Source organism: Macrobrachium rosenbergii, chromosome 9, assembly GCF_040412425.1.
Source record: "Macrobrachium rosenbergii isolate ZJJX-2024 chromosome 9, ASM4041242v1, whole genome shotgun sequence".
Lineage (NCBI taxonomy): Eukaryota > Metazoa > Arthropoda > Malacostraca > Decapoda > Palaemonidae > Macrobrachium > Macrobrachium rosenbergii.
The window spans coordinates 34,659,113-34,675,544 of NC_089749.1; the positions used below are offsets into that span (position 1 = coordinate 34,659,113).

Here is a 16,432-nt window from a genome sequence, read left to right on the forward strand (position 1 = left end):
GCTTATCCAATTGGAGAGAAAGGCCTCTGTGCATGATGTCGTTGATGCCTCATCCATGGGGGTTGCTTCGGGCCAGCGGGTGGAGTGGTCTGTGATCGTCAGGAGGTATCTGGCTCCCCCCGACTGTGGAAGGGGCCCGACGACTTCGATGTGAATGTGGCCGAATCGCCGACGAGGCTGAGGAAAATCATCGATCCTGGATTCAGTGTGCCAGGATGTTTTGCTCATCTGCCACAGGATGCGGCTCCTTGCCCACTGGCAGACGTCCTTGTTGATGCTGTGCCAGACGAACTTGCCAGTCATGATGTGTGCCGTTGTGCGCCCTGGTGGATGGGAGAGACCATGGACAATGTCAAACACTTGTTTCCTCCTCGATGCGGGCACCAGGGGGCGTGGGCGGCCTGTGCCGGTGTTGCAGAAGAGAGTTGTGTCTGAGTTTGCTAAGGGCACGTTTTCCCATTTGAGAGCCGTTACTGCTGTCCTGTAGTCCACCGTCTCTAGATCCACTGCTTGTTCCCTCACGAGGTCTTCGTAGTCGATGCCGAGGTGAAGGGAATTGATCTCTGTTCTTGACAGAGCGTCGGCCACTGGGTTTTTCTTGCCAGGGACATAGTTGATAGTGCAACCAATGGTGGTTAGGTGCCGCTGCTGCCTTGCAGACCAGGCATCCCCCTGTTTTGCAAATGCGTGAACCAAGGGTTTGTGGTCTGTTAGGATTGTGAATTCGGTTCCCTCCAGCAGGTACTTGAAGTGCCTCACAGCCTGGTAGATGGCCAGCAGCTCTCTGTTGAAGGCACTGTAGTGGGTCTTTGCTGGCGAAAACTTGCAGCTGAAGAAGGCCTAGGGCTGGGGCATGCCGTTCACCAGTTGCTCTAGTACTGCACTGCAGGTGATGTTGCTGGCATCCGTTGTCAACCTGAGGGCAGCAGCGGGGTTGTGGTGAGTTAAGGTGGTGGCACTGGAGAGGGCCCTTTTTGTCTGGATGAATGCCTGATGCTGCGTAGCTTCCCACGTTAGTGTTTTTGGTTTCCCCTTCAGGATTGGCATCAGGGGGTACATGATGTGAGCGACATCTGGGATGAAGTGCTGGTAGTAATTTATCATCCCAAGGAACTCCTGAAGGGCCCTGATGGTTTGGGGTTCCGGGAAATTTTCTATAGCTTTTACTTTAGAGGCCGTGGGGAGCACTCCTGCTGGGGAAATCTTGTGGCCCAGGAAGTCTACTTTTTCTTTACCGAAGATGCACTTGTCGAACCTGACAACTAATCCGCTGTCCTGCAGGCATTTCATGATGGTGCGGACGTGGAGATGGTGTTCCTCTGGGGACACGGAAAAAATGAGGATGTCATCAACATAGCAGATGCAGAAGGGCAGATCTCCCAAGATGGTATCCATCAGGTGCTGGAAGGTGCTGCCTGCGTTCCTGAGACTGAAAGTGGAACAGGAAAATGTGTAGCTCCCGAAGGGCGTGATGATGGCAGTCTTTGGGACATCGTCGGGATGCACAGGGACTTAGAAGTACGACTTCAGTAGATCCATCTTGGAGAAAATTTTGGCTCCATGGAGAGCACCTGTCAGGTCCTGCATGTTAGTGAGAGGGTAGTGACCTGGTGTTGTTACCAAATTCAGGCGCCGATAGTCCCTGCAGAGCCTCCATGAACCATCGGATTTCTTTACCATGTGGAGAGGGGACGCCCACGGGCTTGATGCCTTTTTACAAATGCTCATGCGTTCCATTTCTGCGAAGGCCTGTTGGGCGTCTTGTAACTTCTGGGGGGACAGACGTCGGAACTTGGCATGTGTTGGTGGGCCCGACGTAGTGATGTGGTGAAAGATGCAGTGCTTTGCTGAAGCCCCAGGTGACTGGCGTAGTTCTGGTTTGAACACGTCCAGGAATTCCTGTAGGAGGGACGTGTAGCTTTTGAGGGCTGTGGAGCATATGGAGGGCATCATGGGTCCGGTGGAGAGCTGATGGGAATGGCACATCCCTGTGCCGAGGAGGCATTGTCTGGCGATGTCGACAGGAGTCCGTGGTGCCCTAGGAAATCCGCGCCCAGCAGAGGGAACTTAACATCTGCTACAACGAAAAGCCAGTGGTATCTGCACCCCAGGATTGAGATAGCCTGGGTCGTTGTGCTATAAGTGCGGATGGGAGCTCCGTTTGCTGCTATGAGGGAGGGTAGTGAGTCAGGTATTTTTTCTAAACCTTCCCTGGATGGCAGAAAACCGACTGCATTGCCCCGTATCAACCAGCAGGCGGTGTTTGGAGATCTTGTCTGTGATGAAAACCCTGTTAGGTTTTGCGACCACAGCTGTTACTTGTGGCTGACTTTGTCATTTTTTGTGAAAGAACACGGAGGCCTGCAGGTTCCGGCGTTGGTCCCAAACTCTCTAGAAACACCACATCGGGTTTGGCCATGTCTTCTGTTCTCTGAATGGCAGTCTCTTCTTATAAACGGCGTTGATGTCTCCGTCGTCGTCGTCGTCTTCCTCCGACAGGTTGCAGGCTCCCAGGGTGGCGGCGTGTGTCGAGGCCTTGGTGGCCTCAAATAGTTTCTGGGTGTCGTCGACTAAGGTTTTCTGCATTCTTTATCTGGCGCCAAACTTCCTGCGGGAGGCACTGAAGGAAGATTGCTTTTGTCAGGTCAATTGTTCTCTTCCTCCCGTTCTCGTCGCGACCTGGGAGTGTTACTAACTCCCGCAGCTGGTCCCAGGCTTCCCTGGGTGATGCATCTCCGAGAGGCTGGGATAACAGGTCGAATGCGCGCTGCACTCTCTCAGACATGGGCATGGAGTAGGAATTCAGCAGTTTGTTTTTTAAGTCTGTGCATATGACTTTGTCTGGTTGCGTGTCTAGCCAGGGGGAGATTCTATTGAATACTTCTTCTGGGAGTGTTGTCATGACTATGTCTGATTTTGTAGCATCATCTGAGATGCGCGGCTGCGCACCGGAACCATGATGCTGTGCTTTGGCGTGAGAACAGGGGAAGTTTGACCGTGTCTGGCTTTGTTGGTGAGAGTGGCATGCAGACGATGCTCACGGGTTCGCATTGAGGTTCTACTTCTGACATCTTGACTGCTCACGCACCAAAACGCGGGAAAATGCGCCGTATTGAGTCCGTTAATAGTGCTGATTTGTTCGAGAGGTCAAACAAAGTGCCAAAACGTACCCTTGTAACGTCACCCTCAGAGCCGTCAGTGGAGTCTCCAGCGAACATGTCATTCGCTAAGTCTCTGCTGAGCAAGTTTTCTATGGTGACTTCCCAGTTTCTTCGCCATACAATTAGTCACGCCGAACATGCCAGGTCATGCGATTTCAATCACTTAAACTATATATGTATTTGATCACCTGTTATCGATTGTGTATCTTGTTCTTCTTTATTCACAGGCATCAAGATTATATCCACATTGGAATTTTGTCTGTCTTTATATTGTAAACTGTACTTGTTTGCTGTATATTATTGTTAATTATTATTGACCTCAGGTCACACACAATCTCATTGTCTTTCGTGGCTCAACGCCAGTCTGCCGCTATATAAACTGCCTGGATCTGTAATAAAGTAGCAGTCACTTTTACCTGCTCGTTTCTTTTGCACCTCTTACAGTGGTGACCCCCTGGAGTAGTCCTGGAGCTATTAGCGGACCCAAACGGCGACTCAGTCTTGGCTCCAGGAACTTACTCACGCCCTTAGTGGACTAAAGACGGTGCTGTAATCAGCGTTTGGGCATGCTGACTCTCGTCGGCAAAAATCACCAGCGTCATTAACGGACGCACACGGCACACTTCCGAGTGCGTTTTGATGCGAGTACCCCACTCCAGTAAGAGGGCAAAGAGCGAGCATGGACACGGACATCCCCTCCCTCATTCAGTTAACCGCGAACCTCACGGACTCGGAGGCCTACCTTCCTCCCATCTCACCCACGCCCTCCCCCTCGCCGAGGCTCTCACGCACCTCCACACCCATGCCCACGCCCCGAACAACCCCTGGCCCGGCAACACAGTCATGGGCCGCCCTGTCCATAAAGCTGCTGCCGTTCACCCAGGGGAACCCAACAACATGGCTGTACAGGGTCGAGAGCCACTTCAAGGTAGCGGACCTAACTGACGAAATACTGCAGGCCGACACAGTGTTTAACGCCTTCCCGGAGGAGGTATATAGAAAACTCATCTCACGGGTTCTGGTGCACACCCCCTCACATACCGCATCGTGAAGAAGGCCCTCCTCGAGACATGCTCCCTACCGATCGCCGAGCGGGCCGCCCGCGCCATTGACCTCGCCGTCAACCCGTGGCATGATCTCAACGCAGTAGATGCATGGAGCATGATCGAGGACCTCCTCTCATTCCTGGACTTCGATGGCAGCAAAAAACAACAAGAAATAAGCCTGTCGCGGGAGATCTACCTTCGCCAGCTCCTCCCGGAGGTCCGCACCCAGATTCCTCACCCATACACCATGTCCCTCGACGTCCTCATCCAAACGGCGCAGCACCTAACAGACTGCATAAAGGCTACGCAGCGGCTAACAGCGCCATTTCCTACCTCGCCCACCAGACTGCAAACCTGTGGGCAAACCTTGTGCTAAAGCGGAGAGACACTGTTCTCTCTTGCTTTGCCAGGGCTGTAGGTCCCGAGTCAGCTATCGCCCTTCGGAATGGACCGTTGCTGGGTTCCTCCTCTCTCTTCCCTAGAGAGTTGGTGGACGCCGCGGCGGACAAACGCCGTGCCGATGACAGCGACCGGCTTGTTCACCAGGCAGTGACCAAGACCTCCGGGTCTTCTCATCCCACTGCAGCCAGGTCTTCGGGCCAGGCTGGCACTTCCTCTGCCCCTAAGAAGTCCCAGCCTTCGAAGGGGTCCCGAGGAAACACCCAGCCTTCTTCTTCCTCGAGAAGGGGGGTCACTCCTGCCCTTTTCAGCCCTCTTTCCAAGCCGGTAAAGGGGGCAAGGGTAAGAAGAAGAAGGGAAATGCTAGGGGCGGCATTCCTCCCCGAAAGCTGCCGAAGGTGGGGGAGTGCCTGTCGAGCCATTGGGCAACGTGGCAGCGACACGGAGCCGAGACCTGGATAGTGGATGTCCTTTGGGAAGGATATCTACTACCCTTCGAGTCTCGGCCTCCCCTCACCTACACTCCGGTCCATCTCCAAACATATCTACCAGGTTCGTCGAAGGACATTGCACTACAGCAAGAAGTGCAAGCCATGCTGAACAAGAGTGCTGTAGAAGTCGTGTCAAACCAGTCTCCAGGCTTTTACAGCCGCGTCTTTCTCGTAGAGAAGGCCTCAGGGGGATGAAGACCGGTCATAGACCTCTCTCCCTTGAACCGTTTCATTCGCCAGACTCGGTTCACGATGGAAACAGCGCAAACTGTGCTGGCCTCCATCAGGGAGAACGACTTCATGCTTACGGTGGACTTGAGGGATGCGTATTTCCAGATACCCATCTATCCGTCCTGGCGAGCCCTTGCTCGCTGTTGCTACAGGACAGGGATCGTCTCCTCGAGTTTTGCCGGGATCTAGGGATCATGGTAAATCTGGAGAAGTCAGATCTCACCCCCAAGCAGAGGACAAAGTACCTGGGCATGCTGATAGATACGGTGGCAGCGAAAGTCTTTCCCTCGGACTCTCGTATCAGCAAGTTCAGGCAGGCAGCACAGTTGTTCCTGTCACGGCAGGAGCAACCAGCTCGGCAATGGCAAGTCATCATCGGTCACCTGTTGTCATTGGAGAAACTACTACCTCACGGGCGTCTCACCTGCGGTCTCTCCAGTGGAGACTAAAGGAGTATTGGTCCCAGTCCCAAGACCCCCAGTCCTTCCTCATTCCTTTTTCCGAGGAGGTGAGAAAGGACCTTCACTGGTGGTTAGACGACAGGAACCTCTTAATAGGAGTATCCCTGCATACTCTCCCTCCGGACATGCTTCTGTTCTCGGACGCATCGACCGAGGGATGGGGTGCACATCCTGGAGCTCAAGGCGGCCTTCCTGGCCCTCCAGGAGTTCCAGGATCGAGTGATGGGACACTCCGAGGTACTGATGAGCGACAATACCACGGTAGTGGCATACGTCAACAAGCAGGGGGGACTGGTGTCCCACCAGCTTCATCAGTTGACGGTGCAGGTGCACGAGTGGGCCGTGGCTCACTCGGTAGAGCTGTCAGCCAGGTACATTCCAGGCAAGAGGAATGTCGTGGCAGACAAGCTCAGCCGCCAGAGCCAGGTGGTAGGGACCGAATGGTCCCTCCATCAGGAAGTAGCAGAAAGGCTGTTCGACCTGTGGGGGCATCCAGCCATCGATCTGTTCGCCACCTGGCACAACAGAAAACTCCAGGTCTTCTGTTCTGTCATGCCGGACCCATGGGCCACTGCGGAGGACGCGTTCCAACACCCGTGGGACAATCTCGACGCTTACGCCTTTCCCCCATTCTGCCTGATTCGCTGAGTGATCAGCTGAGTGATGATCACCCCGAATCTCAGAATGACTCTGGTGGCACCCAAATGGCCCCAGGCCGTTTGGTACCCGGACCTGCTAGCTCTCCTCTCCGAGGCACCGAGAGAGATCCCCCCCTGACCCAACCTTCTGCGTCAACCTCACGCAGAGCGGTTCCACCTGGCAGTGCATTCCCTGTGTCTTCACGGCTGGAGGTTATCCACCATCTCTTGCGAGCGAGAGGCTTTTTGCGCCGTGCAGCAACAGAGATGGCAGGATACCTCAGAAGATCCTCCGCAGCGGTATACCAGGGAAAGTGGTCTGTCTTCTGTGGCTGGTGTCGTCGAAGGGGTATCTCTCCGGTCGGAGCTACTGTTCAGCAGGTCGCGGACTTCCTCATCTTCCTTCGCCGAGAGAAGCTTCTCTCCGTTTCAGCTGTAAAAGGCTACCGCGCCGCACTCGGCCTAGTCTTGCGGCTGAAAGGAGTAGACATCTCCTCCTCTTTCGAGATTTCTCTACTCATGAGAAGCTTCGAACGGTCTTGCCCACCCAGGGATCTCAGGCCCCCTGCGTGGGATGTGACTCTCGTCTTAAGGAGCCTGACTCGTGCACCGTACGAGCCTTTAAGAGAGTCGTCAGACAGGGATCTGACCCTCAAGACCGTCTTCTTGCTTGCCCTGGCATCGGCGAAGAGAGTTGGCAAGCTTCACGGACTTTCCTTTGATGTTAAACACTCGAGGGGATGGGGATCAGTTACACTCGATTTCATCCCGATTTCGTGGCGAAGACTCAGAACCCTTTGGTCCCTGGCCGCACGGTTCGAGTCCTTCACGATCCCCTCCCTAGAGGACTTTGTAGGTAATGATCCAGACGAGATGCTACTGTGTTCGGCCTGAATGTCGACGACTCTTCGTTAGCACTGGCTCGACCAAGAAAGAAGTGTCCAAGAATACCATCTCTTTCTGGCTTCGTGAGACGATAAGGAGAGCGTACTCTGCTGCAGGAGAAGACGACACCGGTACGCTCCGTCCAAGAGCTCACGAGGTCTGCAGCATTGGTCCGTCCCTCGCATCCCGGAAGAATATGTTGGTACCACAGGTGCTGAAGGCGGGTGTGTGGTCCCAACAGACTACCTTCACCTCCTTCTACCTCCGGGATGTTGCACACAAGTCCTTGGACACTTTTTCCTTGGGTCCTGTGGTGGCTGCTCAACAAGTTGTGTAGCTTATCCAGCTCCCCTAACGGGACAGGTTGCATCTCGCCTATGTTGTACGGTTGTGATTGGGAGAATGAATGTTGAGTGACTGGCCTCTCTTCTTTCTCCCCATCCTGGCTCTCTTCCCACGGGCAGGGAGCGGACGTGCCATTACAAGCTGGACCGGGCGATCGAGGTAGGTGAGCACATAACAGGAGCTCCCGTTCTATTTCCGTTCAGGTTAATAGAAGCAACCCCACTCCTTCCTCTTGCAAGGGGAGGAAGGAGACCATGACTATGAGACAAACCCAATGCTTGTATTTGCCTTATTGTCATCCGACGTCAATTCTTACTAGCCTACTTTGCATGAACTGACGTTTCCTCTTTCATGCAAAGGAGCCCAGAAGTCTGACAACTGATCCTGCGTTTCCTACAACCCGATCTTTTGTCAGAGGCAGTTTTCCCTTCCTCGCTCTCACGACCAGGAAGGGAAGACAAGGTGGTGAACTCCAGTCAGTTCAGAGAGACTTTATCAGATTCCTCCCTCCAATCAGTGAGTCTCCTAATGTAAAGGACCGAGGGTTTGTATATTGTGTCGGAACAAATAACAATTTTTAAAAGTAAATTGTATTTTTCCTAACTATACAAACCCGAGGTCCTTTACACTTTATGCCCACCTCATGCCACCCCTCAATCTGTACCTGGGCCGAAAGGCAAATTGGAATGTTTACATCCGGGCAGGCGCTACTCCAGCCTCCCGGACAATAGTTAACTGCCTAACCACCTTGTTTGAAGTTCAACGGCCGTTTCCAGCCTACGCCTGAAAGTAATCCCTAATGTAAAGGACCTCGGGTTTGTATAGTTAGGAAAAATACAATTTACTTTTAAAAATTGTTATTTTATATGTGATTTTTTTATTAAACGGGTCTTGCAACCAAACCCATGTAACTATGATTAAGCCTGTAGGGCTATATATTAAGTTTGATGTTTCCTCGTGACTAGTTATTTTGCTTAGCTCTCGTTAAATGTGGCTGGGAATTTTTTTAAGTGGAGGTTGGTTTTAACGTCAAGTTTGAATTTTTATTTCTTGAATGCTTAAAACTGATAGATGTTTATGTCGGTCACCCCATGCATCTGAGTTTCTATCAAGTTTATGCAATGGGTTACAAGCCGTCCTTCGGCTGTTTCGGAAGTAGGGACAATTCGTGGGGACTGAATGCAAGTGTCCTTGTGGAAGGAACGTTTTCACGCAGCAGTTCCCGCAGGAGAGGGATGCACTTGGACACGCGTCCCCACCCCCCACCTCTTTAGGTCTAGGTGAAAAATAATTATAGTGTGGGTGTGTGTGAGAGAGAAAGAGAGAGAGAGAGAATAATGACAGAGGCTTCCAAAAATTTATTGAATCTGCCACAGATGTTTCAAGTACCTTAAATATTGAAGTTAAACTGCCCAGAGTAGCTATCAGTCAGCTATACAGATCTGACCCCCCAAATAGTAGTCCAGAGTAATTTTTTTGCCATTTTTGGATTTGTTATTGCTCAGTTTCATGATAGATTTACTAATTATCACATTGTTGCTAGGTCATTGTGCTCATTGATGCCAAGTTATTTCAGTCGCACCACATTCCAGGACTTGGTTCCTGCACTGAAAATGTATAAAAATTATATACGTGTCCATATAACCGATGCTGATAAATATGATGTTGAGCACAAACTTTGGAGAGGAAGGTGGGATACAGCTGAAAAGAGTACTCTCCCATTGTCAGTGTGCGAGACTTTAGAAGGCCTTCTGAATATTATCCAGCAACTAGAAGGCTGTCACAAATATATGCATCTTTGCCTGTTTCTTCTGCATCTGCCGAGAGGAGCTTTTCTACTCTCAGTCTCGCAAAGAGTTATAGAAGAGCAACAGTGGAACAAGATCAACTGAATGGTCTTGCAAATTATATATTCACCGTGCCTTATCAGAAAATCATCAGGAAATTTCTTCTGTTACCGATATTTTTTATAGAAAGGTCAAGAGGCGACTTGACTTTATATTGTAGTTAAATAGTTTGTCTTTCACGATAATTTAAGATAAATCAAAGGCACTACAGGATTTATAAAATTTCGAAAGAAAGGTCTAATTCATATACCTTTTTGATTTTTGAATTATTCACTAATAATTTTGGTATTTTCATATTGCAAAATTAATTTTGCTTCATTTGTAATAATACCTGAAAATAAAATAGTATTTAAATCTGCAGTTTGGTGGTACAACTTTCCTAGGTGGGACTGGGTCTTCATCAGTTTTGGGGGAGAGAGACTGGGTGATATGGAAAAGTGTTCCCCCGCCCTCGATCAAATTTCTGTTGGCGCTACTGTTTTCATGCAATTTTTTGAAGGCTTGAAGCTCGATCAGCGACTATCCTAATCGTCAACCAGTACTAACTACTGTATATTGATCAACTGAAGTTTAATATTTCAAATTATTTACAGTTTTTTTTTTTTTTGCTGCAGCTTTAGATTTAATATTGCATGAATCTCTTCGTCAATTTTTCAAAAAGTAGGTTACTAACAGAACTGAAAACAAAGAAGCAATGTGGTATATGCAGCAAGGTCATCCGTATAGATGGGAAAAATTTTTTCAAGATCCAAGAAGGTACCGCTGCGATTCACAAGGAATGACAATAGGTAAGCACTAGGCAAGACAAATTTCTGAAACTAAGTTTGCTATATTTAGTGGTAAAGTTGAAAATATGAAGGATATTAAAGATACAAGGGGGGGAGTCTAACGATACTATACTGGAATATTAATAACCTAGAAATAGAAAATGTAGAAACAAAGCACGGTCATAATGTTTCTTGAGCGAATATTTCACATGCCACGTTTAAGACATTGATGTATAAAAATTCATCGTCAGGAACACAGACGAAGACAAGGGAAGAGACAAAACAATAAAACTTGAATGTAGAAAGCTGATGAGTATAAATGATTAAGAATCATCATTAATGATGTTCGTGACTTGAACAGATATGCGGATTTTAGGACATCAGAACTTAGCTCTGAGAAAATGACTATAAACTGGATGAATGATTGTGGATTTCTTTTTTACTGAATGGGGATCATAGGTTCAAAGTAGTTAACACTTGGAAAAGAGAGCAACAGAAGATCTTGATTATAGTCAATGAAGAAAAACCTATTGTTGATATCTCAGATAAAATCTGATAACCTTTCAGTTAGGATATGAAGCAGAGCAATAAAAATCTTAACAAAGGAAAATGGGAGGAAGTTACTATAAAACAGACGAAGCGAATTTGAAGGCCCTTTTTTTACTGGGTCAGAAGAAATCCTGAAGAACGAATGCGTAGACTAAATAAAAGTTATTAATTAAGAGCACTCGAGTGGAAGATGCTGGAGAAAGAAAAAGTAAAGGTACTGCCTTAGGTGAATGATGAAGTTAGAAGAGGAATAAAAGAAATAAAGGACTTACATAAAAAAGAAACTAAAAAGACAGAATAATAGAAGGAACTTTAGAAAATGAATATGACCAAGATAAGAAAGAAGTACAATAACTGATAAAGAAGGAAATGGCTACAAGAAGTAAGCATGGATAAGGTTGAAAACTTTGGGAAAGTGTAGGTAAAATAAGAAATAGGCATGAAATTCGTAAAAATGTAACATGTCTCTACAGTGCACAAGGGATAAAACAAAATAAAAAACCAAAGAATCATTAGTTAAATGCTGCATGACAATATATGGCTAACATAAAATTAACACTGATTTAGTGTGAAACGAAGAATAGGAGAATGGTGGAAATAAGCTGGTAGAACTTGGTGATTACATAAAAGTAAATGAATATGGCATTCGGGAAATATCAAGAGGATACTAGGAATTGTTAATAAGAACCAAGAAATTAACCAAACCAACGGAGAAATCGAAAATTACATTAAATAAAATTAAGAACTGCGTAAGAAGATCGAAAGTAAAGAAAACAGTAGGATCAGATAGACTGAAATCTGAATTCTGTAATTCTATAATGAAGAGTGGGGATTGTTTGGAGACTTAAAATGTTACCAGAATAAAGCAGAAACACGAGAAAAGCCAGAAAAAAGACCAATGGCAGAACGCTTAAGACAATAGCTATGTTAAATATATCATGTAAGATATTTACGATAATCATAAGAAAAGAATTAATGAAGAAAACAATGAATACCAAGCAGGATTCACAGGAGGAATAGGAGTAGAAGATATCTTTGTCGTACAACACTGTAAATGCCATAGGCTTTAGTAAAGCTTTTGACTTTGCAAGAAGGGAGGTATTAGCAGACGTTACGAAAGAATATAGAATTACCCCAAAATTCGTAGATGCAGTTGCAAATGTATGTAATTGTTGACTTAGGGGAGGGTATAGAGCAAGAAATGTTAGTTAAAGAGGAACAAGAGAAGGATGAACGGATCAGTATCACGTTTAAACTAATAACATATTTGATAAGAAAAAGTATAGAAGTCAAAGGACTTAAAAATGAACTAGTAAAGATAAGAACCCTGTTCTTTGTTTATGATGCCTTGGTGATAGCAGAACATATATACATCCTTTAACAGAAGTAGAAAGAAACATGTGAATTAGAAATGAGGAAAAAAGTAACATTTTTATGTATGTGAAAGACAAACCAGAACACACAGAAGGAACCACAGTGCTGAATTGCCAAAGTAATATATTAGATAAGCAAAAAAGGGAAATACTGTACTTAAAAAAATAGCAAACATAACGTACTCATCTTACAGAAGAGCTTCAACAAAGTAATTATAGGAAAAGCATTTTGGAAAGGTATTGCAGTTCCGTCCATTCTGTTGGTATTAATGTAATGAATTTGATATAATTAAAAATTAAACAACTGCGAAGAGCTGAAAATGGGGTCTATAGGAAAATAACACTAAGGGGAGAAATTGGGATATCTTCTGTGAAGAAAGGGATTGTAAATACGAAGCTGCAGTATATGAACTGTACCCTAAATGACAAAAAAAAAAAAAAGCGAAAAGATAAGCATGAACATTCAAGAAAAAGAAGGAAAATGGCGGAAACAAATTATACGTTATGTCAAAGAGGCAAACCTGAATACAAGACAACTAAAGGAGGTGATAAGGATAGAAATAAACAAAAAAACTAGACATTGGGTAACGGTACGTGGAAAGAAGAGCTGGAAAATAAAATGAGATTAAGAATATGCAAGAAATGGAAAGGAGAAATTAAAGAAGAGCAGCAGTAATTTTGTTCAGAGCAAGAACTAATAGTTTAAAATTGAATATCATAAACAGACCTACACGACGAAGTGTCAGCTACGGTTTCTGTGAAAATGTAGTATAAGATCTAAAAATTTTTTTTTTTTTTTGCCAGGAATAATACAGAATAGAAGGAAGTGAAGTAGTTGAATTACAACAACGCTGTGCCGAGAACACGAATGAAGTAGTTGGAAAATGTTATTTAGCGAAAGTAATATTGAAAAGGAAAGGGAAACCTTTGTCATATTTTGGGAAAGAAAACAAAGGAATGATTCACATGAGCAACCGAGGAGCCGTTGTGAGGGCAAAGTCTTATTCCTGAACCTGAACCTGTAAGTGATAAAAAAAAAACCAGGTCAGCGGGGCTAGACTAAGCACACTAGAACTAAATGATAGGAATAGGCTAAAAGGGGAAGATACAAAATGTTTGTGCTGTGGGGAAAAAAATTAGAACTTAGAACATTTTTTACTCTACTGCCCAGCACGAGATTAAAAACATAGTTTTGTGCAGCAGCCATATCAGGAAAATAAAGAGAAATTGATAGCTAATATGCTTTTATTTATAGATCTGCTGAAGGGGGAAATTGAAATTAGGAAAGAAATTATAAAAGAATTATGGCTTTACAGAAACAAAAACTTAAACAAACACAAACAAAGTAGAAATAAAACGAACAAGGGAGCCGTTTCAAAAGACAATTCCACCTACCTACTACTACTACTATACTACCAGAAAACAGCCCATCAAGTCAACATACCGTCTGAAATTTGAACCTGAAATTATGGTACGATCATTAAGATGGTAAATATAATTGACTATACCCTGGTCATAGCAGCTAATCGTGACTGGAAAGAAAAAAATTACATATTAGCCTCGAAGTAGGCTCGAATATGAGAAATCGAAATTTACCGGTAGGCCTAGGTCTAACCAGTTGCATAAGCTTAGCCTAGGCCTGGGCTATTATGTTACAATCGTAAGATAGCCTATAGGGTATTTGGATTTCTTAAGGTAATTTCATTTAACAAACTGGGAGCGAATGCAGAGCAAAGGGTTAGGCCTCTGTTACCGGCCTCAGTAATGACCTAATGTGACTTACTTTTACTAATCCTAACCTTGGATGCCTTTACCTGACCTAGCCGGTGGGCTTCCCCCCATGACCCCCAAGTGAGTTGTGACCCCATATTCTGCATTCTGCTTAGCGAATGCTTTCATTGTGATAAATATTAGCCTAGGTTTGCAAGAATTATGTATATAGAATATTTTTTTATTTTTTATATGAAGATTCGAAACATATAATTAAAAATCAAGTGAGGATGCTCAGACCGGAAACAAACATCACCCGTGAAGGCATATTCTAGGCTAGTGAGGAATCAGGGCCACTTTAGTAAGCACCTCTGTAGTATGCAACTTAACATAGACTAACTTAGCTCCACTTTAGGCTGAACAGGTAAAATTTTACTATAAACAATAATTTCACTCCAGAATTGAAAATATGATTTTCATACCCTAGCCTGTATTTTAGGGTGTTTTGAACATATTTGACGTGTTTTGATAGCAAATTGGGCCTAGTAGTTTTAGCAATAGTGGGGACCCATTATATCTGGAAATTATAAGGAATCATAGAAGGGAAGCTAGGGATTTTAGTTGTAGAATACAAAACTAAAATTGAGGAATGAAGCTAACTGAACCTAGTTTGCTGGGCTTTTACCTGGTTTGTGTAGACATGGCCCCCTTGGACCCTGACCTACCAAAGGTATTATTTTACTTCAGTAGTGAAGTTTTATTCTCTGCACTTTAATCTCTAACATGCTTAATACTGGGATCTGTAACATACATATCCTTAGGCTTTGTAAATTAAAAGAAATAATAGGGTTACTACCTAGCCTAACTCCACCACACATAACCTAGGGCACTGTAAATTAAAATAAATGGTAAATGTAAAGGTATCATTTATTAATGTAATTTTTGACTGAAGAATATAGGAAAGGGTGTGCACATTGTCATACAGTGAGATAATTTGTGAAATTTGCTGAGATAATTAGAATTTACTGTCTTTTGTTCATGATATACATTCATCCCTGAGGGGCTAATTTGTACTTAAATATGATGTCCCACGGAGTTTCTGCCCTGTTTTGTGCTAGTCCCTTGGGATGAATATAAAAACACAAGCTAAAGAAGGTAAATGTCTCATTATCTTCATAGATTTTGCAAATGATCTCACCTGTATGACAATATACACATTCTTTCCCATATTCTTCAGTAAAAAATTGTTAGTAAACGATATCTTTGTGTGGTCATCTATATATTTACCATTTATTTTAATTTACAGTGCACTAGGTTATGTGAGGTTGAGTTAGGTAGTAACCCTATTATTTCCCTTAATTTACAAAGCCTAAGAATATGTATGTTATAGATTCCAGTATGATTTTCATATTAAGTATGTTACAGAGATTTAATTGCAAAGAATAAGATTTCACTATTGAAGTAAAATAATACCTAGGATAGATGGGGGTCCATGGAGGCCATGTCCACACTGCATTATATACACCCTTTTCTATATTGGATAGGCTAAAAGTTATATTAGTAAACAATATCTTTGTGTGACCATTTCCTTTACATTTACCAAATAAATAAGAGGGCTGAGACCTAACCTATCTTGGGATGCCAGGTCTCCATCTTGGGAGCCTTGCCCGCCTCAAACCTCTAATTAACATAATTTAGGCCTCAAGGTCTTTACTTACCTGGGCATGATGCCACTTTAAAAGCTTTTTATAATCCTCATCTTAATCAGAATCAGAACCTGCACAGGTATTGGTACGGTATGTTAAAATACATCCCTGTAGGCCTGTTTCTCTTGTTTTGCAATATTCCCCACCCAAAAGCCCAGGTTTCCCATTGGGTCCCCTTGGTTGCAGGATGTAAAAGGGTCCAGTATCTGAAACTTAATTGTTCCTATAGAAATAGAAACTTTCGTCTTTTACATTGGAGCTGGAATTGTTTATTGGAACTTGGTAACAAGGTAGTTAACTGGTGGGGATGGGGTTTGGGTGGGGTAGCACCTTTCACTCACCTTGCATTGCTACCCACTTTTCTTTTGGCCACAGTATGGTTCAGACATGCGATGCTTAACTGTTCAGATTTCAGTTGAGAGATTTGGATGAGTAACCTGATAGTTTTGGTTGAGTGTTTCGTTACTTGTTATTTGTTACCGTGCTGGTTAATTTTTTGTATGATTGAGAAAGACATGAGCAATGCTCTTTTTCCAGTTGTTGCTTCAGTAACAGTAGATCCACATAGTTCTTGTGCTTCTTGTAGAAGGAAGGCATGCACTAGGGCTGTTTTGGATTCACTACAGTGGGTTAAGTTTGTCAAGAGGAAGAGGGATGAAGCATTTGTTGGCTTCACTGGGAGGAATACACCCCCAATGGTGCCACCAAATCCATTAAGTTCTTTTCTACCACATTCTTCCATTCCTATTCCATTCTTCCATTCCTATTCCACTGCCAAGTAATATTACCCCTATATTAGGGAGGATTGTAATAAGGCTGCTAG

General features: G+C 44.8%; 1 protein-coding gene across 2 annotated transcripts in view; it reads left to right on the forward strand.

Moving 5' to 3' along the window:
- Nucleotides 1-13,529: 13,529 nt before the first annotated feature.
- The window catches only part of LOC136841687 (transmembrane protein 126A), a 59,573-nt gene continuing 56,670 nt past the window's right edge, over nucleotides 13,530-16,432 (forward strand). The window contains exon 1 of one of the 2 annotated variants that reach the window (XM_067108882.1): nucleotides 13,530-13,681. The gene's annotated coding sequence lies outside the window, so the exon portion shown is untranslated. The remainder of the gene's footprint in view (nucleotides 13,682-16,432) is intronic. The other variant, XM_067108883.1, reaches the window with a different exon arrangement.